The following is a 27,725-nucleotide window of genomic DNA, read 5'->3' as shown; positions in this document are numbered from 1 at the left end:
TTTTTGTCACTAGCCTACACACAATATCCCATAACGTCAAAGTGGAAAGATATTTTTCGAAACGTTGACAAATTAATAAAAAATGAAAAGCTCAAATGTCTTGAGTCAATTAGTATTGCAGCCCTTTGTTATGGCAGGCATAAAAAAGTTCAGGAGTAAAAATCTGCTTAACAAGTCGCATAATATGTTGCATGGACTTACTGTGTGCAATAATAGTGCTTAACATGATTTTTTAATGACTACTGTACCTCATCTCTGTACACCACACATACAATAATTTGTAAGGTCCCCCAGTCAAGCAGTGAATTTCAAACACAGATTTAACCACAAAGACCAGGGAGGTTTTCCAATGCCACGCAAAGAAGTGCCCCTATTTGTAGTGGGGTAAAAATATAAAAAGCAGACATTGAATATCCTTTTGAGCATGGTGAAGATATTAATTACACTTAGGATTGTGTATCAATACACCCAGTCACTACAAAGATACAGACATCTTTTCTAACTCAGTTGCCGGAGAGGAAGGAAACCGCTCAGGGATTTCACCATGAGGACAATTGTGACTTTAAAACAGTTACTGAATTAATGGTTACACTTGGCTTGGTTTGAGGAGTAGCAATCACATCACAAGACAACAAGGCCTTTAGGAAGAGAACCCTAATAACCCTAAACCCAAACAAGGGAGTATTTCTAACTCACAATCAAACACAGGTACTTGTGACACAAAGACTGCTAATCATTTAACTACAGGGGTTTTTGTTGCTCCTGCTAAGCTGTCTGTCACATGATGTTTGAGGGCTTTCAGCTCCTTGATTTGTTGACTCTTTGAGCGAGACAATCCCAAAGGTTCAGAGTCTCTCTGGATCCCAAGTTCCAGGAGCACCTGTCATGGTTAGAATAAACTGAACTGAAGTAAAGCCGTAGTATTCCAAAAAGGAAAAGTAATAGCATCTTCAATAAAGGATTGCAACAACTGAACCGAAGAAAAGTTAAGATCTTTAAAACTACTTTTTCAGTGCAGACCTACTGTATTTGGAGGGGGGGGTGTATCTGGACTAGCTGGTTTTGAATTGACTAAGAAACCCTTTGGGAGAACGTGATGGTTTTAAATGGATATATCAAACTGAAGCCTCAGGAGGCTTAAAAGATATGGCATGGGCCCACAGATCCTCAAAAAGTTCTACAGCTGCACCATTGAAAGCATTTTGACTGGCTGCATCACTGCTTGGTATGGCAACTGCTCGGCATCCGACCGCAAGACACTACAGAGGGTAGTGCGTACGGCCCAGTACATCACGGGGGCCGAACTCCCTGCCATCCACGACCTCTATACCAGGCGGTGTCAATGACTCCAGCCACCCAAGTCATAGACTGTTCTCCCTGCTACCGCACGGCAAACTGCACCGGAGCCCCAAGTCTGGGACCAAAAGTCTCCTGAACAAATTCTACCCCCAAGCCAGAAGACTGCTAAATAGTTAACCAAATAGCTACCCGGACTATCTGTATTGGCACTTTTTGCACTAACTCTTTTTGACTCTATGCACACACACACACACACTCACACTCCAACACACACACACACACACACACACACACACACACACACACACACACACACACACACACACACACACACACACACACACACACACACACACACACACACACACACACACACACACTCCAACACACACACACACACACACACATTCGCCACACACATATTTATACACTTCCATACTCATCACATACGCTGCTGCTACTGTCTATTATCTATCCTGTTGCCAAGTCACTTTATCCCTACCTATATGTACATATCTACCTCAATTTCCTCGTACCCCTCCACATCGACTCTGTACTAGTGCCCCATGTATATAGCCAGTCTATCATTGCTCATTGTGTATTTATTTATTGTGTTACTATATATTGTTCTATATTTATTATCATTTTATTTTTGTATTTTCCATTGTTTGGATGGGTCGTAATTTCAATTTAAATCTACATCTGTTGTTTACGAAGCATGTGAAAATTCAAATGCAATTTGATTTGAAAGATGAGCATAAAGCTGCAAGGCAAATGATAGCTGTAATCGGAGAAAACTGAGGATGGATCAACAACACTGTAGTGACTCCAGAATTGTTAGATTACTTGTCAGATATTAGTGCACGTTCGGAACTAGAAGCACAAGCACTTCGCTACACTCGCAATAACATCTGCTATGTGACAAATAACATTTGATTTGACTTGGTTTTGACAATACTAACCTAATTGACAGAGTGAAAAGAAGGAAACCTGTACAGAATACAAATATTCCAAAACATGCATCCTGTTTGCAACAAGGCACTAAAGTAATACTGCAAAAACTGTGGAAAAGCAAATCCCTTTGGGTCCTGAATACAAAGTGTTATGTTTCGGGCAAATCCAACACAACACATTACTGAGTACCACTCTCCATATTTGCAACCATATTGGTGGCTGCATTATGTTATGGGTATGCTTTTTCCGATCTAAGCACAGGCAAAACCTGGTTCAGTCTGCTTTCCACCAGACACAGGGAGATGAATTCACCTTTCAGCAGAACAAAAACCTAAAACACAAGGCCAAATATACACTGGAGTTGCTTACCAAGAAGACAGTGAATGTTCCCGGGTGGCCGAGTTAAAGTTTTGACTTAAATCTACTTGAAAATCTATGGCCAGACCTGAAAATGGTTGTTTGGCAATGATCATCAACCAAGGATTTTGAAAAGAATAAAGGGCAAATGTTGCACAATTCGGGTGTGGAAATGTCTTAGAGACTTACCCAGAAAGACTCACAGCAGAAATTACTGTCAAAAGTGCTTCTACAAAATATTGACTCAGGGGTGTGAACAGTGGCAATTTTAGCATGTAAATCCTGGTGGGGCAAACCATTTTTGGGGGGGGATGCATGCCAGCAAAGCCACAATATAACAAAACAAAACACAACACTAAACATTACATCAATTGCACTATAACGGTGACAAACGGTGCCCACAAACTGTTAGGGCCTACATAAAGCTGTCACAACTGCAGTCCAAACACCTTTCCACTGCTACTGACAGTGAAACAGTTCATTCAGCCTCATTTACTGCCTTTTAAAAAAACATAGCTGATATGGCTGACTTGCTTAAACAAATGTGGTTTCTACTGACAATTGAGATGTACAAACTATGACATAAGAGGACGACAAGCGGATAAGAGGCAATCCATGATTTAAATTAAGACATTCATGAGCGAGATAGGACGGACATAGTCAATATAACTATTTATTAAGCACTTTTGAAATGTACAGCGACAGAATTCAGAACATGGGCTGTTCTTACAAGTCAGAACCGTAGGACAAATAAAGGGGGCATATTAGCAGACAATTAACCTCTTACAATATTCAATGGTTCCATTTCTCTAAAACAGTTTATACTGTAGGCTCCATGTGCACCACCAAGTCAGAACAGTAGGCGAAATTAAGAGGCAAAAATAGACCAAATTATTAGGTTGAGGCACGTGGGCTACTAACAGCTGACTACACAGCTTACTACACTTAGTATTAGTTTCTTAGCTACAGTATACATATCTCCCTGGCATATAACATAATTTATGCAGCAGTATGCAATACATTTCTGGACTCAACTTGTTGTGCTGTGCTCACTTGAACAGGAAGGTGGCGCGGTGGTACAAATTTTGTCATCAAACATTAACATCAAAGTCTGGCATTCTCTGGATTCTTGGTGCTTTCAAGACAACTGGGAACTCAGAAAAAAACTAATTTGAATCATGATGATGTCAGTGATCTTCAGGTCGTAGCTCTAGAAAGAGGCCCAAGTTCCCGACTTACAATTCCAAGTTGGATGACCATTAAAAAGATATTTTCCCAGTCAAAGCTAGATTTTTCCCGAGTTCCCAGTTGTCTTGAACTCACTGAAGTCTGATTTCCCAGTTCCAAGTTAACAGTTGTTTTGAGCACGAAATAAATCACGGCCAATGTTGAATGTTTATAATTTTAAGCTTGGAAAAGAGACCCTTAAACACCGAATTGGGACCACGCACCCACTCCACTGAATAGCAGGCTAGTGATTGCTTTGAAATGCTTTCAGTTAGCCACTGATTCCTTCCAAACCACTCATTGTTAAATGTGCGATTTCCAACTTGTTGTGTAATGTTTATGTCCAATGGCCGATGAGCACCGATATGTTTCATCTATAATTTCTCTTCATATGACAAGACTTGATTCATGATGATGACTGATAGCTAAGATTTTGAAAGTATGATGTTGAAAAACTGAGTTTAAATGTATTTGGCTAAGGTGTATGTAAACTTCCGAAGTCGGAAGTTTACATATACCTTAGTCAAATACATTTAAACTCAGTTCCACAATCCCTGACATTTAATCCTAGTAAAAATTCCCTGTCATAGGTCAGTTAGGATCACCAATTTATTTTAAGAATGTGAAATGTCAGAATAATAGTAGAGAGAATGATTTATTTCAGCTTTTATTTCTTACATCACATTCCCAGTGGGTCAGAAGTCTACATACACTCAAATAGTATTTGGTAGCATTGCCTATAAATTGTTTAACTTGGGAGAAACGTTTCGGGTAGCCTTCCACAAGCTTCCCACAATAAATTAGGTGAATTTTGGCCCATTCCTCCTGACAGAGCTGGTGTAACTGAGTCAGATTTGAAGGCCTCCTTGCTCGCACACGCTTTTTCAGTTCTGCCCACACATTTTCTATAGGATTGAGGTCAGGGCTTTCTGTTGGCCACTCCAATACCTTGACTTTGTTGTCCTTAAGCCATTTTGGCACAACATTGGAAGTATGCTTTGGGTCATTGTCCATGTGGAAGACCAATTTGTGACCAAGCTTTAACTTCCTGACTGATGTCTTGAGATGTTGCTTCAATATATCCACATAATTTTCCTACCTCATGATGCCATCTATTTTGTGAAGTGCACCAGTCCCTCCTGCAGCAAAGCATCCCCACAACATGATGCTGCCACCCCCATGCTTCATGGTTGGGATGGTGTTCTTCGGTTTGCAAGCCTTCCCCTTTTTCCTCCAAACATAACGATGGTCATTATGGCCAAACAGTTCTATTTTTGTTTCATCAGACCAGAGGAAATTTCTCCAAAAAGTATGATCTTTGTCCCAATGTGCAGTTGCAAACCGTAGTCTGGCTTTTTTATGCCGGTTTTGGAGCAGTGGCTTCTTCCTTGCTGAGTGGCCTTTCAGGTTATGTCGATATAGGACTTGTTTTACTGTGGCTATAGATACTTTTTCCTCCAGCATCTTCACAAGGTCCTTTGTTGTTGTTCTGGGATTGATTTGCACTTTTCGCACCAAAGTACATTCATCTCTAGGAGACAGAACGCGTCTCCTTCCTGATATGACGGCTGTGTGGTTCCATGGTGTTTATACCTGCATACTATTGTTTGTACAGATGAATGTGGTACCTTCAGGCGTTTGGAAATTGCTCCCAAGGATGAACCAGATTTTCTTCTGAGGTCTTGGCTGATTTCTTTTGATTTTCCCATGATGTCAAGCAAAGAGGCACTGAGTTTGAAAGTAGGCCTTGAAATACATCCACAGGTACACCTCCAATTGACTCAAATGATGTCAATTAGCCTATCAGAAGTTTCTAAAGCCATGACATCATTTTCTGGAATTTTCCAAGCTGTTTATAGGCACAGTCAACTTAGTGTATGTAAACTTCTGACCCACTGGAATTGTGATACAGTGAATTATAAGTGACATCATTTTCTGGAATTTTCCAAGCTGTTTATAGGCACAGTCAACTTAGTGTATGTAAACTTCTGACCCACTGGAATTGTGATACAGTGAATTATAAGTGAAATAATCTGTCTGTAAACAATTGTTGGTAAAATTACTTGTGTCATGCACAAAGTAGATGTCCTAACCGACTTGCCAAAACTATAGTTTGTTAACAAGAAATTTATGGAGCGGTTGAAACACTTAAGTTGGAGTCATTAAAACTCGTTTATGTAAACTTCCGACTTCAACTGTATTTAATCCATTTTGAAATCAGGTTGTAACACAACAACACGAGGAATAATTAAAACGGTATGAATACTTTCTGAAGGCACTGTATGAATCTTAGTTAGTCAAGTATACATTACCAACGTTACCATAGATTGCCATAGATTCTGGTAACTTTTGTAAATTACCGGTAGCTTTGCAACTCTAACCGTGACACAGGCTGGTCAGTGCTGGTGGGTGGTGGTCGACCGACCGCCCTGCACACAGCCTCCAAAATTATTTTAGTGTTTAGAAATGAGATCCTGCCAGATAATGGGCATTCAAATGGCAAGAGGCCAAGAGAAAAAATGTAAATAAAAAGTGTTCAATAAAAAAGTGTTCTCATGGCTATGGGGCCATCTTACAACAGCTCAACGTCAGCGAGAAGACTGACTCGGAACAATTCTCATAGCACCACAGGTGGACAGGGAAACATCATGTTCAACACTGTATTTTATATACTGCAGGTCCTCACAACAGGCTATGTAACACCGACCTCTAACAGATCTCAGTAAAGCGTTACCAAGAGTGCTCTAGTCTGATTAAAACTGCTGCAGAGAGCTCTGTCTGGAGGAAGGTTAGATGGGAAAGAGAGACTACACAGAGAGTGAGAGAGAGAGAGAGAGAGAACCTTGGTTGGCCCTTACTTGTCCATTCAACATTTAGAGCAGGGCAGGCTTGCACTCTGTGAAACTAAAGGTGTCAACATGCTTCCCAGCAGAAACAATTCAGTAGATTTGTAACGTTTTCGTTCGTTTTGCACTTTGGTGAAGGGGCCGAAGATGGAAGGGAGGCTCATTACTGTGAAGGTTTTCCATTTTTAAAGCCAACATCAGAGTGTACGGGTGGGTGAAATCCAATAACAAACAGCATATTGCACTCATCTGTATTATAATGCAGGAATACACAACAGAATATCCACCAGGCCTACGCTAATTTAACATTGTAGCATTGACCTCACCTACAGTACACCTGCCTTCCAATTGATTCCCATCCATGTGTTTAGTGTTGACCGGATGCAGGGATGGATGGAGGGATGGATGGATAGAGATAATGGATAGAGGAGGGATGAATGGCATCATGGCCCCAGCACAACAAGCCACTTAACGTTGTTCTGTTTACTGGATTGGATTAGCCTTCCTCTGAGTGATCACACTAATTATAGTGATCCACATATACCAAGCTACACAGATGTGTTCAACAGCATGGACTCAACATAAGGGTTGGGGTTGATTCCATATCATTTCAGTTAGTTCAGGGAGTCAATTGGAATTTCAGTTTACTTCCTGAATCGCGAGGGCTACTGACTCAATGATTCATGTACTAAGGTCAATGACAGTAAGGGGTATATGATGAAGTTCATAGACCGTACACCAAGACAACACTGTATTTTCCTATCTGAGATTGCTCTTCATTATTTTCCTTTTCTAGGACAATTCTAGGCTAATTTCTTTTTACTCTTTCAAGTATAGCATATTCATATAAAACATGTTAAATGTGAAAAAAACTATTGCGGTCAGTTGAGTAGTAGGTGTCCCGGGTGGACTCTATATCTATGACCATATAAATAGATTAAGAGTTTATATTTCTATGGCCCAGACCCTCTAGCATGCCTCTGTCCTAAACAATAGGAGTCAAATGCATAGAAAGTCTTTGCTATTAGATATTATGGGTATAAAATGGACCTCCGTCACATTGGTGCGTTTCACCAATGCATGGCTTTAAGATTTAGACTCTTTGATTTCTTGTCTCTTTCTCTCTTATGCCGTTCTTTAGTCAGCCATTTGGAATGAAGTGATTCACCAAAGCTGTCTCAGGCATGCGCTGGTCGCTGCTGCCAATACTCATTAACTTTCCAATGGAAATTCACAGTTTAAGCCTAAAATCCAAACTATATAGTAAACAGAATAACAATTTGAGATTTTTTAAATTTATTTAACCAGGCAAGTCAGTTAAGAACAAATGCTTATTTTACAATGACGGCCTACACCGGCCAAACCCTCCCCTAACCCGGACGACGCTGTGCTAAATGTGCGCCTCCCTATGGGACTCATGATCATGGCCGGTTGTGATACAGCCCAGGATCGAACCAGGGTCTGTAGTGACGCCTCTAGCACTGAGATGCAGTGCCTTAGACCGCTTCACCACTTGGGAGCCCTCCAAATAGGATGAGATAGAATAGGATGAAAACAAACTCAAATGGTCTAGGATTGGGAAATACCGTAAAGCAGACAAATAGCACATTGTACCATGGCTATGTTTCAATCTGTTCAGGCCAAGGACAAACAACTCACAATCACTGATCTCATGAGAAAACTGGAACTTAAAAAGTCTCGCAAACTTTTGCTATGCTTTTGCAATAGCTCCATACTTCGAGAAAATATTTTTTAAAAGGTAATAGTATATTGGGACAGCATTGTTCATGACTTGAAAAAGGCATACTACTTCTCTATTACACACAGCAAAAGCAGAAGACACGGTCAAAGTGATAGTGAGTGTCTAGCATGGACACTTGGAGTAGTGGTAGGGAGGGGTTCATGGGGAGAAAAAAATTGCCCTAAGCCTCCAGCAGGTTTATTGTTCCTATCATCAAAGAAAAAGCCAGAGAAAGCCATATTTACGCCAGACAGTCTATAATAGAATGGTGCGCCCCGGTGAGACAGAGAGCAAGCTCCGGTCACTGCCTCTTCCATTTCTCACCCCAGCCTGGCCTTCTCGTCCACCATATCACACTTCTCACCCTTCTCACCGCCACTACATAACATCCGTTAGAATAACTTTTAAAGACCCAATCTGTGACATCTACAGCTGTCTTTATCCTTTAAATCCCTGTTTGAGAGTGGTTACACTTCTGTAGCAGCCCCATCCCTCAGCTTTATAGCAAACCAAGTGGTGGAGCTGCCATTTTGTTGTTTTTCAAATTAAGGAGTGAGCCTTTAACCTGAGTCAATGGGGCATCCTGTTTGTTTATTAGCCTCTTAAAAAATAGACAGTTAAACAGTAATGACCACAGTAAACACGTATTTTCATTCATTTCCCTCAAAGTGAACCAAAAGGAAAAGTCAATAAAATGCACAGGCAATAATGAAGATACTGACATCCTAAAGACGTTAACAAATGAAAGGGATTACAGGTTTGGTTCTATTTACACCAGGAACTACAGATCAGAGGGTGGAGGGTTTAAGTTTGTGAAGTAGTAAACCAATGAAACCACAGATAGCGGCAATCTCAAATGGCACCCTATTCAATATCTAGAGCACTTTTGACCAGGTTCCCATAGTGCTCTGGTCAAAGTAGTGCACTATGTAGGGTATAGGGCGCCATTTGGGACGTGACACTGGGGGGGGGGTCTCCTCCCTGCTACACTTCCAAGTCTACATCAAAGTACAGTATGTGGATGTTTGAGATATGGTGAGGGAAAACTTGGTAAATTCATGCAATCACATATCTTCAAAAAACACACTAATGTCATGCAACATGCATTGTGCCCTATCGGATTGTTTGGTTGTTAAAATCATACATTTTGGTAAGCCGTTGACTGAAACTGTGATCATAGTTTGGTTTGGATGATCTAAAACACCTGATAAGTGTGAATGCTTCCAGGATGATGTTGACACAAAGGTTGATAGAACCATAGAACCCACCAGTTCCATTACCCAAGAGGCACTGGGGACCAGGCCAGGGGTTGGTGGAGTAGTTTGCATGGTCCTGCGTGCCTGTGGCCCTAAGGCTCAGTTGGTAAGACGCTATAAACACCAACTGGTTGTGGGTTCAGTTCCCGCAGGGATCCCATAGGCCTACACATACTAAAAATGACTGTCTTCAGCATAAAGTCGCTTTGGAGGAGGTAAGGTGAGAGGTGTTGTTATTTATCTGTCAGTGAACGATGGAGGAGGCATTCTATCTGTAAACCAGTGGTACCGGGGAAGCAGTCAGATTAGGGAAGCGCAGTGCTGCTATCACTCTCTCCCAGGGTTGTGTTTGGGTATATATTATGGGTTAATCCCGTGGTAGTTTGACTCGGGCACCAAATGCTTAATGGGATTTTAACATTGAAGACGAGCATGGTGAATCCAACCAACCCTCATGCTGTGGACCTATTCTAGTCTGTTTAGTAATTAGCTATCAGGGAACGAGTACCTATGTTTAACCATATGGGAAATAGATATCACAGGAAATCTAGACATAAATTGAAACATACTGTATACACACATAAATAAATGTATACATTTATGCATTAAATATCTCTGTACTTCTCAGCTTGAGAAGATTTGGTCTAGATACAGAATAAGCAGAAGTAACAACTCTTATCCATGGATCAGAATATTGCACTCTACTCTGGAAGAATGTGTTGAAAGTAATATATCCATGTACCACAAATTAAACTGGAGAGCACTGTGTCTCCAAAACATCTGATGAGTTGTGTTCCGGGGTGAACAAAACAGTGCATCTCTAGTTACCACAGAAAGGCGTGTACTGGGTACCACATCCTTTTTACAACCAGAAGAAAAGAGATCAGACAACTTGGTAAGGAAATACAGTGTCTCCTTTCCCTGGGACCTATCTCACCTTAACCTTGTGGAGCTCGGGAACATGAGTAGGACAAAGGATAGCAAATACTAGCAACACTGAGGCAGATTCAAAGTCAGGATTTGACCTTACAACAGCGTAGGGAAGAGTAGGGTGAGCTAGGTTACATTCCAAATGGCACCTTATTCCCAATATAGTGCACTACTTTTGATCAGGGCCCATAGTCAAAAGTAGTGCACCACATAGGAAATAGGGTGCCATTTGGGACACACCCAGTGAGTAATGAATATTCCACTAAGAGGACTCCAGAGGGCTATCGTCTGGTGTTCTATCATCTCTTAAGATAAAAGAGAGAGAGAGAGCGAGCGAGCGAGCTAGAGAGAGACAGAGAGAGCGAGAGAGAGAGAGAGAGAGAGAGAGAGGTGGATGGAGATCAGAAAGTAATCTGCTCTCAGGGAGGTGATTGGTCCTTTATCTGAGAAGCTCAGCTATAAACTCTGGATATCATCCAGTAGAAATATTGCATGTATGGGAAATGGAACCAATTTAAATATCCTAGGCTTAGATATCTTTCAATCCCCACCATTCAATCATGTAAATTAGAATTTTTCATGAAAAAAAATACCTATTCTCTGTTGCATAAAATCAATGGATTAAACATAAGATTTTTTTAACTGAGACCAGCCATAGAAGAGACAGGACAAAAGCTATGGTAGCACCTTGAGCTCTCCTCGTCCGCAATTCAATCTATTATTCTACAGGAAATTTGATGAAAGCTCTGGTGAATATATGAGGATTTTTTTTTAACAACTCTGCTCTGTTCCCCTCGACACACCGTTAAATATCAAATCAAACCATTGAAGAGCAGACTTCAAAACCAGCTATATGAAGTCTCACTTTTCCCACTCAAAGAGCTATCACAACTACATAAACTCCCCTTCAACGACGCACCATCACAAATTGACAAAAAACAGAAATCCTGATTGTTGCATTTGTCCTCATTTATGTAGGCAACGTTCACTCTGTCACCCAGCTAGCCCTTTGAGTAACATGTCTGCTACGGTAGCTTCTCTCAAAGAGAACTATGGGCCCATATTAACAAAGTGTCTCAATTGCTGATATCGGATCAGTTTTGCCTTTTAGATTATAACGAATACAATTATATAGATAAGGGTAACTGATCCTAGACCAGCAATCCTATTTTGAGATGCTTTTTGAATACGGTCATGGGTCATGTGTCATTTGTCTTGTGGAGCTAGGCCGGAGGCTCCAAACAAGCCAACCTCGAACGGTACATTGTTCATTAGATCTGGACTCCTTTCAACCTCAGCCAACACTCAAATACCACAGCTAACCAATGGAGAGTTAGTCCACTAACGGGACCAAAAACCATGGCCTATTTAATAACTGACTCGTATTGACTGTGAGAGCCTTCTAATCTCATTGTCCTTTTCAGCACAGTTCCAGCAACTATGGTGCATTCGAAACCAGGCCAGCTCAGTACAGCTTGGCTTGGCTCAGTAGTCTGAAAAGCCTTCCCCTCTATCTCCAGTCCATCTCTTACCCAGAATTGACCGGTTCTCAGAACTCTAAAAATACAGATTAGATCACCAGGACACATTCAAAGACCTGCAAGCACATAGACAAGACAGACAGACCAGACCAGACAGACAAGCTCTCTGGTGCCCCAGACAAACCTCTCAGCCACACTGGTCGTTTGATTGGGTTATCAAGCCCAGCCAGCCTCTGAGGTGGCTGATAAATGAAGTCACCATTCATCCCTCCATCCTCTTCACTGCTGGGGCTAGAGGCGGGAATTGCCTTAGTGACAATGACATTCTTTCAGAGCCACCAAAGAGCAAGTCGAGCTCTGAGTCAGAGAAGCAGGGAAGGAGGGGGACTACAGACAGAGGAAAGAGATTACACTGATTTCTATTCCACTGTAGTGTGTTTGATCTTAAATTGCTCTGGCATAGGAATGTATTCTAGTCAACTCGCTGTGTCGCTGTGGCTGTTGTCGTCTCGGCGCTGATTATCTTTTAGTCTTTTATTCATACGGTGGTTTTCTCACGCAAAGTGGCCCATTTTGTGGGAGATAAAGACGAAGGATATAGAAGAAGAATTTGGAAGAGACAAAAACGTTTGAATCTCTATTAGAAACATATATGCTAGGCTAAAGGTTACTTGTATACAGCCTTAGTACTTCGGGGAAACATCCAACCTTTCCAAAAAACAAATCATCTAAATGACGTCCCAATCCTGATGTGCGGATTACAAGTAATCGAAACACAGTATTAATAATGTACAGTGGGGGAAAAAAGTATTTGATCCCCTGCTGATTTTGTACGTTTGCCCACTGACAAAGAAAGGATCAGTCTATAATTTAATGGTGGGTTTATTTGAACAGTGAGAGACAGAATAACAACAAAAATATCCAGAAAAACTCATGTCAGAAATGTTATAAATTGATTTGCATTTTAATGAGGGAAATAAGTATTTGACCACCTCTCAATCAGAAAGATTTCTGGCTCCCAGGTGTCTTTTATACAGGTAACGAGCTGAGATTAGGAGCACACTCTTAAAGGGAGTGCTCCTAACCGCAGCATGCAACCTGTAAAAAAAACACCGGTCCACAGAAGCAATCAATCAATCAGATTCCAAACTCTCCACCATGGCCAAGACCAAAGAGCTCTCCAAGGATGTCAGGGACAAGATTGTAGACCTACACAAGGCTGGAATGGGCTACAAGACCATCGCCAAGCAGCTTGGTGAGAAGGTGACAACATTTGGAGCGATTATTCGCAAATGGAAGAAACACAAAAGAACTGTCAATCTCCCTCGACCTGGGGCTCCATGCAAGATCTCACCTCGTGGGGTTGCAATGATCATGAGAACGGTGAGGAATCAGCCCAGAACTACACGGGAGGATCTTGTCAATGATCTCAAGGCAGCTGGGATCATAGTCACCAAGAAAACAATTGGTAACACACTACGCTGTGAAGGACTGAAGGTCCCCCTGCTCAAGAATACATATACATGCCTGTCTGAAGTTTGCCAATGAACATCTGAATGATTCAGAGGACAACTGGTAAAAGTGTTGTGGTCAGATGAGACCAAAATGGAGCTCTTTGACATCAACTCAACTCGCCGTGTTTGGAGGAGGAGGAGGAATGCTGCCTATGACCCCAAGAACACCATCCCCACCGTCAAACATGGAGGTGGAAACATTATGCTTTGGGGGTGTTTTTCTGCTAAGGGGACATGACAACTTCACCGCATCAAAGGGACGATGGACGGGGCCATGTACCGTCAAATCTTGGGTGAGAACCTCCTTCCCTCAGCCAGGGCATTGAAAATGGGTGGTGGATGGGTATTCCAGCATGACAATGACCCAAAACACACGGCCAAGGCAACAAAGGAGTGGCTTAAGAAGAAGCACATTAAGGTCCTGGAGTGGCCTAGCCAGTCTCCAGACCTTAATCCCATAGAAAATCTGTGGAGGGAGCTGAAGGTTCGAGTTGCCAAACGTCAGCCTCGAAACCTTAATGACTTGGAGAAGATCTGCAAAGAGGAGTGGGACAAAATCCCTCCTGAGATGTGGGCAAACCTGGTGGCCAACTACAAGAAACATCTGACCTCTGTGATAGCCAACAAGGGTTTTGCCACCAAGTACTAAGCCATGTTTTGCAGAGGGGTCAAATACTTATTTCCCTCATTAAAATGCAAATCATTTTATAACATTTTTGACATGCATTTTTCTGGATTGTTTTGTTGTTATTCTGTCTCTCACTGTTCGAATAAACCTCCTATTAAAATTATAGACTGATCATTTCTTTGTATGTGGGCAAACGTACAAAATCAGCAGGGGATCAAATACTTTTTTCCCCCAGTGTAAGTGTAATATAATGACATGACGAGTACATGCCAATTACTGTACGCGTAGTGGGAGTATTGAGATTACACGTAGGATTATTAATACATCAAGCTGTAAACAATTCTCCCAATGAAAATTCAAAACAACATTCCTGATGCCAGCGCTGCTCCGCTCTCTCCCCCTTCATTGTCTTCTTACCCATTCCCTTCTTCTTGGTCACTAACTGCTATACAGGCTTGGAGTTGGTAGGGATTGGTTTGGTAAATGTCCAATATATTTTAAATTAGAAAAACAAATCAAAATGGGAACATAGGGATGAAATTAACTAAGCAACAGTCCTCTCAGTGTAATAACAACATTACTGGTGCCAGCTCTGCCCCCAACTCCTTCCCTTACCAGTACTTACTGTGGCAGCACCCTCGCCTGAGAGAGAAAAATTCTCCATAGCTGACAGAGTGCATTAGACTCTCAATAAACATGGCTAATACTCATTGTTCTGACGCTGGAGCTGATTAATCCGTTTGAATGTCCCTCAACATGTGACCTGGGGATCAGGGCGCCCGATTGGGTGTTACCAAGAAAGGGGGAGTGGGTTTACTGGGGGACTACTTTTAGGATTCTACTTTGTTTTTGACCTCAATCTTCTCTAATCATTTTGAAGCCATGGACACACAAAGATTATGGTGGGGTATAGATTATGCTATAAAACAACGCGTCACACAGGCAGGGAGGAGAACAACAGAAAAACACCAACCAGAGGCAGCACTGTTTTTTGTTGTAAAGAAATCTCAAAAGGGACATGGATTGGAACATTTATCTGGGGCTGAATGGAGATGGAGGAAGAGAAAATCTCTGATAGATTCGCAGTAGGATTTGTTTACCATCCCGTTTCTTTGTCTCGTCGCCCAAGGGGAGAATTTTCCCAGGATTCCCGTGGCTGTGTTTGGGGTTTTAAGGGATGAAAAAAGGCGGAAGGAAGAAAAGCTCATTGGTCTCAGCATCTAGCTAGTGCCACAGAAACAGGGAAAGAGAGCCAAGCTGTCATCCCAGTTGGATTAAGAGTCCTTCAGTAGTGGAGGCTGAGCTGGTGACATGGTCCCTAACCATGGAGTGGGGACTGGGGGGGGTATGGGGGGGTGGAAACGGCAGCGGTATTAGGGAACCAGGACCTAAATGAGTCACAATGTTCAGTTGGCCTCCTGAACTATAGAAAAGCCCCTTTGTCACCTTTATTCATGTGCTGGCAGCTAAGTGTCTACCTTCATCTGGTTAAATCAATCACTGTTGCATGTGATGGGTCTAGAAGAATTAATCTAACCTTCTTATTTAACCTTTATTTCACCAGGTTATCCTAATGAGGTCAGCTTTTGGAAAATACCTATTTTTCAAGGGATGAAGCTGCGCTAATAACACATACTGTAACTCCATACGTGTGCCACTACACCATAGTTCATATACAGTGGCAACATAACATCCATTTAATGCTGCAATATGTAACTTTTTTGGAGCGCCGACCAAATTGACATAGAAATGTGAATTATAGAGCTGTCATTCTCATTGAGAAAAAGTAATACAATAACATAACAATAACGAGGCTATATACAGGGGTACCGGTACCAAGTCAGTGTGCGGGGGTACAGGTTAGAGGTCAATTGTACATGTAGGTAGGGGTGAAGTGACTATGCATAGATAGTAAACAGCGAGTAGCAGCGGTGTCAATGTAAAGGTCCCGTGGCCATTTGCTTAATTGTTCAGCAGTCTTATGGCTTGGGGGAAGCTGTTAAGGAGCCTTTTGGTCCTAGACTTGGCGCTCCGGTCTCTGACAATTTTATGGCCTTTCCTCTGACGCCACCTATTATATAGGTCCTGGATGGCAGGAAGCTTGGCCTCAGTGATGTACTGGGCCGTACGCACTACCCTCTGTAGCGCCTTACGGTCAGATGCCGAGCAGTTGCCATACCAGGCGGTGATGCAACCGGTCAGGATGCTCTCGATGGTGCAGCTGTAGAACTTTTTGAGGATCTGGGGAACCATGCCAAATTTTTTCAGACTCCTGAAGGGGAAAAGGCTTTGTCGTGCCCTCTTCACGACTGTCTTGGTGTGTTTGGACCATGATAGATCTTTGGTGATGTGGACACAAAGGAACTTGAAACTCTCGACCTGCTCCACAACAGCCCCGTTGATGTTAATGGGGGCCTGTTCGGCCCGCCTTTTCCTGTAGTCCACAATCAGCTCCTTAATCTTGCTCACATTGAGGGAGAGGTTTTTGTCCTGGCACCACACTGCCAGTTCTCTGACCTCTTCCCTATAGGCTGCCTCATCGTTGTCGATGATCAGGCCTACCACTGTTGTGTCGTCAGCAAACTTAATGATGGTGTTGGAGTCGTGTTTGGCCACGCAGTCGTGGGTGAACAGGGAGTACAGGAGGGGACTAAGTACACACCCCTGAGGGGCCCCAGTGTTGAGGATCAGCGTGGCAGATGTGTTGTTGCCTACCCTTACCTGGGGGCGGCCCGTCAGGAAGTCCAGGATCCAGTTGCAGAGGGAGGTGTTTAGTCCCAGGGTCCTTAGCTTAGTGATGAGCTTCTTGGGCACTATGGTGTTGAACGCTGAGATGTAGTCAATGAACAGCATTCTCACATCCTTTTCTCCAGGTGGGAAAGGGCAGTATGGAGTGTGATTGAGATTGCATCATCTGTGGATCTGTTGGGCCGGTATGCGAATTGGAGTGGGTCCAGGGTATCCGGGAGGATGCTGTTGATGTGAGCCATGACCAGCCTTTCAAAGAACTTCATGGCTACTGAGTAATACAGGGCGGAAATCATTTAGGCAGGTTATCTTCGCTTCCTTGGGCACAGGGACTATGGTGGTCTGCTTGAAACATGTAGGTATTACAGACTCAGTCAGGGAGAGGTTGAAAATGTCAGTGAAGACACTTGCCAGTTGGTCCACGCATGCTTTGAGTACACGTCCTGGTAATCCATCTGGCCCCGAGACTTTGTGAATGTTGACCTGTTTAACCTGTTAGGGCTAGGGGGCAGCATTTGCACGTCTGGATAAAAAAAATGTACCCGATTTAATCTGGTTACTAATCCTACCCAGTAACTAGAATATGCATATACTTATTATATATGGATAGAAAACACTCTAAAGTTTCTAAAACTGTTTGAATGGTGTCTGTGAGTATAACAGAACTCATTTGGCAGGCAAAACCCTGAGACATTTTCTGACAGGAAGTGGATACCTGATGTGTTGTATTGACTTTAAACCTATCCCATTGAAAAACACAGGGGCTGAGGAATATTTTGGCACTTCCTATTGCTTCCACTAGATGTCACCAGCCTTTACAAAGTGTTTTGAGTCTTCTGGAGGGAGATCTGACCGAACAAGAGCCATGGAACGATGATGTCCCATTAGACACCTGGCGCGCGAGTTCATGTTGGGTACCCTCGTTCCAATAGGTTATAAAAGAGTATGCATTCGTCCACCTTGAATATTATTCATGTTCTGGTTAAAAAAGGCCCTAATGATTTATGCTATACAACGTTTGACATGTTTGAACGAACGGAAATATATTTTTTCCCCTCGTTCATGACGAGAAGTCCGGCTGGCTTAGATCATGTGCTAACAAGACGGAGATTTTTGGACATAAATGATGAGCTTTTTTCAACAAAACTACATTCGTTATGGACCTGTGATACCTGGAAGTGACATCTGATGAAGAGAATCAAAGGTAATGGATTATTTACATAGTATTTTCGATTTTAGATCTCCCCAACATGACGTCTAGTCTGTATCGCAACGCGTATTTTTCTGGGCGCAGTGCTCAGATTATTGCAAAGTGTGATTTCCCAGTAAGGTTATTTTTAAATCTGGCAAGTTGATTGCGTTCAAGAGATGTAAATCTATAATTCTTTAAATGACAATATAATATTTTACCAATGTTTTCTAATTTTAATTATTTAATTTGTGACGCTGACTTGACTGCCGGTTATTGGAGGGAAACGATTTCCTCAACATCAATGCCATAGTAAAACGCTGTTTTTGGATATAAATATGAACTTGATAGAACTAAAAATGCATGCATTGTCTAACATAATGTCCTAGGAGTGTCATCTGATGGAGATTGTAAAAGGTTAGTGCATCATTTTAGCTGGTTTTATGGTTTTGGTGACCCTGTCTTTGACTTGACAAAACATTACACACAACTCTTGTAAATGTACTGTCCTAACATACTCTAAATTTATGCTTTCGCCGTAAAACCTTTTTGAAATCGTAAAACGTGGTTAGATTAAGGAGATGTTTATCTTTCAAATGGTGTAAAATAGTTGTATTTTTGAAAAATTTGAATTTTGACATTTATTTGGATTCAAATTTGCCGCTCTTGAAATGCACCTGCTGTTGATGGAGTGCACCACGGGTGGCACGCTAGCGTCCCACCTAGCCCATAGAGGTTAAAGGTCTTGCTCACATCGGCTACCTAGAGCGTTATCACACAGTCATCCAGAACAGCTGGTGCTCTCGTGCATGCTTCAGTGTTGCTTGCCTCAAAGCGAGCATAAAAGGCATTTAACTCATCTGGTTGGCTCGCGTCACTGGGCAGCTCACGTCTGGGTTTCCCTTTGTAGTCCGTAATAGTTTTCAAGGCCTGACACATTTGATGAGCATCAGAGCCGGTGTAATAGGATTCAATCTTAATCCTGTATTGGATTAAGAGAATTTAGAAGAACTATTAGAATTTTAGCAGCCATGAAATGGCGGAGCAATTTCTGCATAGTGCATATTTTTTCTAAGAGATAACTACATCAACCACAGAGCATGGGAGTGTTGAAGGAAGCCAGTGGTAGGTTTAATGTCATTCTTTCTTGGCAGGTCCAGGCCTGGCTCTTTAAATCTTAGACTTGAAAAGCGGGATAAGGGCTGTGGTGGCATATTTGCTGAGCAATTAGACAACACAAGTGGGCCAAGCCACTATGTCAACAGAGAGGGGAGAGGAACGGGGGACGAAGGGGGAGGAAGGAGGGTGATGGGTTCTTCTTAAGCCTATGCGAATGAGAGGAAGGAAGCATGAGAATGTTCTCGGGAGCGTTCAAGGGCACGCTCCCTTCCCTAAAGAACCTACTTCCACAGCATCCTGCTGCTAGGGTAGCACTCCTGTCCTGCTGTCTGTCTCAATGGACAGACTAGAGGACAGCGTCATGCAGCTGCTGTGGCATTCTTCCACTATGACCCTCTTCAGAGCAGGTGTCCATCTCTCTCACATATCTGCCGCACCTGCAGGACTTGGCAAGAGCCTGGGGCAGGGGCTGGGTTTGGGGATGGAGCATTGGCCGAGGCTGAGGTTGGGGTTGGGGCTGGGGATGGAGCTGTGGCTGAGGTTAGGGATGGGGCTGGCTATAGGCTGAGATTGTTTTCCTCCACTATAAAATCTCTGGTCTTCAAACAAATATCCAGATCTTCTCTTCAAACAGAGATCCAGCCAGTGCCCAGGCTTGTAGCCCAGACACCCGAGTCCCCAGCCCCCTGATCCGGCAGCACCCCCCTACTTCACAAGAAATGCTCCAAGAACAACGGCCCAGCCAGTGGGGACGGGGCAAAACAGACCCTCTTTTGTTCCCCTTGCCCCTTCTCAGCGTTCCATTGGGTACATGATCCCCCCCCCAAAGCTTCCACACACCCCTTGCGTCCACCCTTCTTCCCCCCTTTCGCTTCTCCCCTCCTCTTCTTTCCAATGGGTGGTAAGAAGAAGCAGACTAACAAACATATCCTTCATTCCTTCAACCCCCTCCCTCTCAGCTTAGTCTTGTTCATATCACAGAAAATAAATTCAGTAAGTCAGGTTGTGAAGAATGAATCCCCGTGTTAGTTAACTGCCTAGAAGCTCAAGTGGTTTACGTTACATTGTTCAAATCAAAGATGGTGGGTTAGCCTGTTAATTTGGTTTCTATTGGGTAGGGGGAACATAGAACATTAAACCCACAACATCACATTCTATTATCTTCCGATTCCTCACCACCCACTTTAAAAGGAGGCTTTCTGCTAGTTGATCCCTCACAGTCCGTTTGAACAGAAAAGAGCATCGCTTCACTTTTGTTCTCACTGAGGGGTGTAATAATCCTTACATGGGAGGGTGATAATACCGTATCCCGGGGTAACCTTGAGCGATTGGGTCGGACGGCTATAATGGCATAATAACCTGACATGGGTAATAATTCAGTCACAGTGGGGCTACTGCTGGGCAACTGGGGGAGACTGACCGATGACTGACTAACCACTCCTTTTACGCCATCTGTCCTAGCAACCAAACAAATGACCACAAGTTAATAAAACAGTTAGGTATTATTAAAGAGCACATTTATAACAATAGTTTATTCACTTTGGACTGCTACTTCAGCTAGGAGCTAGGCGGGACCAGGGCTGACTAGACCATTGGCTGACCGCTCCTGTAAATCTAACGTCTATCCTAGCAACCAAACACTGCCCTGACCTGAGATTCTTGACCACAAAGTCATATAGCTAGCTCGGTAATAAGGAGCACACATATAGCCTAACACTACTATAACCCTTTGTGTAGCTCCAGGTTTCTTGCGTGTTTTATGTATAGTACAACAAGCCAAACAATATCCTATTACTTGATGTTGGAGTAATGAAACGTTACACAAGGAATCTCGAGAAGAAAGCGCTATTGTTTACAGCAACAGTGAGAATCAACCAAATCAACTAGATTGTTTCTAGTCGAGGCAATCATGTCTGAGTCAGTCCAGAATCAGTCTGATATCACAATGTATGGATCACCTAACCTCGCCTCTTTTTCTAAGACATTAAAAATCTAGGTCTATGATGTAAACAACCACATTGTGCAGCTGTGAGGAGCGCAGAGGACAGGACAGGAACCTGTCAATCCCCATTAGCACCAGTGGCTAACCAAGTGTGAAACTCTAATTGTGCTTCACCAGCTTGTCACTACTCAGGCATGTGTGTGTGTATATATATATATATATATATATATATATATATATATATATATATATATATATATATATATATATATGTGTGTGTGTGTCTGTGTGTCTGTGTGTCTGTGTGTGCGTGCTTGCCTGCTTTTTTCTCTAAGCAGATTTGTATACATGCATACATTTATTAAAGGCCCATTGCAGTCAGAAACGCGATTTCCTGTGTTTTATTTATATTTTTACACTATGAGTTTGGAATAATACTGAAAATTATGATAATGCCCTTTTAGTGTAAGAGCTGTTTGAAAAGGCCGATGGAAATGTCAGCTTTTTTGATGGGATAGTTTTGGCCTGCCTGGTGTGATCACCTAGAGGTAAATTAGTTAATAGACCAATAAGAAAGAGAGTTCCAAACCTCTCTGCCAATAACAGCTAATTTTCAGTTTTCCCCTCCCCACTCCCAGACAGTCCTAACAAAATTCTTGCTTGAGAATTTGCTCTTTGCTAAGAAGCTATTTTTGTTTCTTTATTACCATTTTAATTTAAAACAATCCATGTAAGGTACTTCATTGTTTCTCAGAAGTGATTTAATATTGAGATAAAAATGGCTGCAATGGACCTTTAAAAACCGTGACACATCCAGCTCCATGTAATGCCTGTTGAGCAGGCAGAGACAGCCAAGCAGCAGTGAGACCGAGGGAGAGATATCCTTCACAGTCACCCTGTGGTCCTCACAGAATTAAACAGAACAGTATTATATGGTTGCGTCCCAAAGGGCATCCTTTTCTCTACATAGTGCAATACTTTTGACCAGAGCCCTGGGAATAGGGTGGGTATAATGAGAATAGGGTGTCATTTTGGGATGCACACTATGTGTTTCTATGGTGGTCCCCCTAATGAGACATTATTCTGCCGGCAGTGAGGAGGACAGGGGTGTGACAGAGAAACTAGACTAAAACATTTTCACTGTGACGCCTGCCTGGCCCGATGGGAACACACATACACACACGAAACACACACACACAGAGACAGGCCCAGAACCCGGTGACACTAATGGATGTACATGGGCCTCTCTTACTCGCCTGGGATTACTTACATCAGAGCAGGTCAGCCGGCTGTAGCAGACATTCATATCATTGAGTGGCAGACCGGCTACATTCAGATCATTGCTAAATAATATTGTCTATTCAAAGCAAGAGTGCACTTTCACTACCTGTCTGACTGACTGACCTGTGAGGACATACAGTGAGGGAAAAAAGTATTTGATCCCCTGCAGATTTTGTACGTTTGCCCACTGACAAAGAAATGATCAGTCTATCATTTTAATGGTAGGTTTATTTGAACAGTGAGAGACAGAATAACAACAACAAAAATCCAGAAAAACGCATGTCAGAAATGTTATAAATTGATTTGCATTTTAATGAGGGAAATAAGTATCTGACCCCCTCTCAATCAGAAAGATTTCTGGCTCCCAGGTGTCTTTTATACAGGTAACGAGCTGAGATTAGGAGCACACTCTTAAAGGGAGTGCTGCTAATCTCAGCTTGTTACCTGTATAAAAGACACCTGTCCACAGAAGCAATCAATCAATCAGATTCCAAACTCTCCACCATGGCCAAGACCAAAGAGCTCTCCAAGGATGTCAGGGACAAGATTGTAGACCTACACAAGGCTGGAATGGGCTACAAGACCATCGCCAAGCAGCTTGGTGAGAAGGTGACAACAGTTGGTGCGATTATTCGCAAATGGAAGAAACACAAAAGAACTGTCAATCTCCCTCGGCCTGGGGCTCCATGCAAGATCTCACCTCGTGGAGTTGCAATGATCATGAGGACGGTGAGGAATCAGCCCAGAACTACATGGGAGGATCTTGTCAATGATCTCAAGGCAGCTGGGACCATAGTCACCAAGAAAACAATTGGTAACACACTACGCTGTGAAGGACTGAAATCCTGCAGCGCCCGCAAGGTCCCCCTGCTCAAGAAAGCACATATACATGCCCGTCTGAAGTTTGCCAATGAACATCTGAATGATTCAGAGGACAACTGGGTGAAAGTGTTGTGGTCAGATGAGACCAAAATGGAGCTCTTTGGCATCAACTCGCCGTGTTTGGAGGAGGAGGAGGAATGCTGCCTATGACCCCAGAACACCATCCCCACCATCAAACATGGAGGTGGAAACATTATGGTTTGGGGGTGTTTTTCTGCTAAGGGGACAGGACAACTTCACCGCATCAAAGGGACGATGGACGGGGCCATGTACCGTCAAATCTTGGATGAGAACCTCCTTCCCTCAGTCAGGACATTGAAAATGGGTCGTGGATAGGTATTCCAGCATGACAATGACCCAAAACACACGGCCAAGGCAACAAAGGAGTGGCGCAAGAAGAAGCACATTAAGGTCCTGGAGTGGCCTAGCCAGTCTCCAGACCTTAATCCCATAGAAAATCTGTGGAGGGAGCTGAAGGTTCGAGTTGCCAAACGTCAGCCTCGAAATCGTAATGACTTGGAGAAGATCTGCAAAGAGGAGTGGGACAAAATCCCTCCTGAGATGTGTGCAAACATGGTGCCCAACCTCAAGAAACGTCTGACCTCTACGATTGCCAACAAGGGTTTTGTCACCAAGTACTAAGTCATGTTTTGCAGAGGGGGTCAAATACTTATTTCCCTCATTAAAATGCAAATCAATTTATAACATTTTTGACATGCGTTTTTCTGGATTGTTTTGTTGTTATTCTGTCTCTCACTGTTCAAATAAACCTACAATTAAAATTATAGACTGATAATTTCTTTGTCAGTGGGCAAACGTACAAAATCAGCAGGGGATCGATCAAATACTTTTTTCCTTCACTGTAGTGTACAACTAAAAATGGTAACCCCCAGGGTACAAACATGTGTCTTACAAGTAACAACCTCTGAGACACACAGAATAATCAATACCGTAGGTCTGTGTTGTTTTTGTAAAAAAAAAAAAAATCTAAAGAAAGCATCGAGAACTGCATGATCAAAAGTAAACTATTCAGACTGAGATCTGCCTTTACTAAACGGACACAACTCCACAAGTGTGATTCCATGATGTGATTCAATAGCTCCAAATGAACCGTCTTGGCTCTAATGTCTTTCAACACTTCCGTTCTGGACAAATAACGGTTGATTTGACGCACGCAGTTTTCCCAAAAAGAACATTCAAATATGAATGTGTCATAAAAGTTGATATTCAATTCTTCCGAGGAACCGTTATGACATCATCATGAGTAGACCAGACTGAGTGCGTTGGTTGTATGACTGAAAAACATTGTCCTGCTGCCTTGGGGGGGGGAGTTAGAACATAAGCTAGCAACTGCCTGGCAGACGACCGGAGATAGAGAACAAGTCACTTCTCACAGAATAGTCTGCATGCTTCACCAGCCCACAGTGTTGAATAAGTGGCATTTTCCTCTTCTACACCCCAGCCTTTCCCATCGCTCTAAGGACTGGCCAGTTCTACGTTATCATCTACTGGGAAACTGGGACTCTCATAATGCCTGGGACATACACATAAACGCATGCATGAAAACAAAACACACACACACACAGAGACACACACATGTTCACAGATACACACACAGACACACGCACAACACCACAGATACCACAACCACTAAATGGTAATTATGGTGATCCCTTACAGTTATGCAAATCTCCATGTGGCACTGGAGCTGGGTGAAAGCAGTGAAAGTAAGGGCCAGATATCTAGGTCACCAGCCTGGTAGGTCACTGTGTATTATCTTGTCCCATTTTCAACAATGACCGGTCAAGTGAGCAACAATGGTCTGCCAGACGACAGCTGTCAACTAAACCGTAAAAGTCACTGAGATGATAGAAGGAAGTACAGAAAGGTTGAAAAATGACCTGAACATCAAAGGACAACAACATAACCGGTTGTTTTTCCTCCGTTTTCACCGTAGTGTCCCTTTAAGACAACTGCCAGAGGGGGTCTCTCTGGGTCACAAATCTGTAAAGCAATGGTGACAAACTGATCTTACAATTAGATCAAATAGAATCCACGGTTAAATAAAAACAATAAGGAACACCAGGGCAGGGTACACAAACAAAAATCCACAATAGGAGATACACACACACACACACACACACACACACACACACACACACACACACACACACACACACACACACATTTTTGGGGCGCTCTCTCAGAATGAATGCAGATGCCATAGGGTAGGTCAGGGAGTTGTTATCTACTTGAGGAGATGAACAATAGTCTGCTCAGACTGAATAAACATACCTAGAAAGTGTGTCACAGCCAGAACAGCACCACTACACAGACAATAAAAGCATTAGTCATTCATTGTTAGCCGTTAGCATTGTATTCATTGGACTGAGAAGTAAAAGTGCCGCGTGTTTTTGTGTGTGTTTGGGTGTGTGTGTGTTTCTGTCTGTGTGTGTGTGTGTTTCTGTCTGTGTGTGTGTGTTTGGGTGTGTGCGTTTGGGTGTTTGTGTGTGTCTGGAAAGTGGACGTGGCTGAGTGTTTGGTTGTGTGAGTTTGTTTGTGTTGAAGGGGGGCACTGGGTACACTATGAATGAATTAAGCTTGTCTGACAAGGGGACAGAGTGGGGGGAAGTGGGGTAAGACATGGGTGGGAATGTTTTTGCAGTAATGCAATTGTTTGGCTTGATTATTAACGTCTCAAATACATGACAGATGCAACAAGAAAATCTCCAGGGAATATTATAATTATAATAATTATAATTTAGAGAAAATGGAGTATGCTAGATATTGGTGTCAACACATTAAACGAAATACAAATTTGATTTGCACCCTAACGAGAAATCGTATCAAGCGTGACATTTCTCATGTGAAATAACAGCAAACACATTATTTGATTTCGATCAACTGACCAAATCTACTCGAATACCAAACTTGAGTTATGTGCGTAGGCTCTTTACACAACTGCATTACATATTGTCTAACGCTCTGCTCTGCTCAGCTCCCTCTCTCTCTCTCTCTCTCTCTCTCTCTCTCTCTCTCTCTCTCTCTCTCTCTCTCTCTCTCTCTCTCTCTCTCTCTCTCTCTCTCTCTCTCTCTCTCTCTCTCCCGTTACAACGAATACAAGAATTTGTGGAAATCCTTCAGTTAAGTTAAAAAACAAAATGATTGTCACGCGCATAGCGGCACAAACATTTGGGGTGCTGTAGAGTGCGCCTTGGGTTGACTATCATTTGATAAACAGCCATAACCTACAAATGAACAATTGATGCCATCGCAAGTCTAGCATTGTTGACAACTGTCCACCTGACCAACCACACTGATGCACAGACTGATGTACAGGGCTGTAGGACCAATACACACACTCCCGATGTTGTGTCCCAAAGCTAGCTATGGGCTACACCTGTTCTGAGTAATATACCACATTTCTGTATCACATAAGAAGTAACCTAAATACTGGTACTGGTTCCATATGTAGGCTATACAACATGCAATTTAATTGGCTCCGGCAATTTAATGAACACAATGATTTGTTTTTTGATAGTCTAAAGACAACATCTATCCAACGTTCGCACGCATAAACTACTGAATGGACGACAGCGTCATACGACTCTCATTCTGCCTTTGTGATGTTATGGCATAAAAACATTATTTAATTAACTAACCTGCAGTGTATGGTGCGCAATACAATGTATGCGCGCGATCTCTCTTCCAGGTTCTTGCAGTAGAGTGCTATTTTCCCCTGGTGCGTATTTTTAGTTGGAACCGCGTCCGTCCTTTGAGCTTCCACTTGCCTCTGCTGCTTGACTGGTCCTCTCCTCCTCTCGCTCTCTCTCTCACCGGTTCACAAGATAGCGCGCGAGCCGCGGTACTCTTCAAGCGCGCACACTGCAGCGCCGCTACGGAAGGGGGGTGGCCTCGAGCGCTGGACCAATTTGACAAAATAGGTTTCCAAATTCCAAATCTGTCCCCAGTTTCTTTCAACATCACAGATGGAGAACAGCTGTAAGGGGTAAATGATCATTGTCACAGGCGCACACTTTATTGAGGCAAAAGTGCAAAACAGTCACAAGAATTACGATTAACTTCTTACATTTTAGTCGACACTCTAATCGAGAGCGATTTAGAGTAATGAACACATACATTTCATTTCATGCATTTTTTTGTACTGGCCCCCCGTGGGAATCGAACCCACAACCCTGGCGTTGCACACACCATGCTCTACCAACTGAGCCACAGGGAAGGATTCGTGAAATAACACGGAAAAAACAAACCAGTCTGGCGCATCAACAAATAATACGTAACACAAACAATCTTTCACAAAGACATGATGG

General features: G+C 42.8%; 1 protein-coding gene across 2 annotated transcripts in view; it reads right to left on the bottom strand.

Annotated features, from left to right (window-relative positions):
- The window catches only part of LOC106573083 (neuronal cell adhesion molecule), a 122,191-nt gene extending 94,936 nt beyond the window's left edge, over positions 1 to 27,255 (bottom strand). For both annotated transcript variants that reach the window (XM_014147757.2, XM_014147760.2), the window contains exon 1: positions 27,057 to 27,255. The gene's annotated coding sequence lies outside the window, so the exon portion shown is untranslated. The remainder of the gene's footprint in view (positions 1 to 27,056) is intronic.
- Positions 27,256 to 27,725: the final 470 nt, after the last annotated feature.

The sequence above is a fragment of the Salmo salar genome, chromosome ssa16 (genome assembly GCF_905237065.1).
Source record: "Salmo salar chromosome ssa16, Ssal_v3.1, whole genome shotgun sequence".
Lineage (NCBI taxonomy): Eukaryota > Metazoa > Chordata > Actinopteri > Salmoniformes > Salmonidae > Salmo > Salmo salar.
Note: the sequence above shows the minus strand (reverse complement) of the source record. Positions and strands in the feature narration are given on the sequence as shown.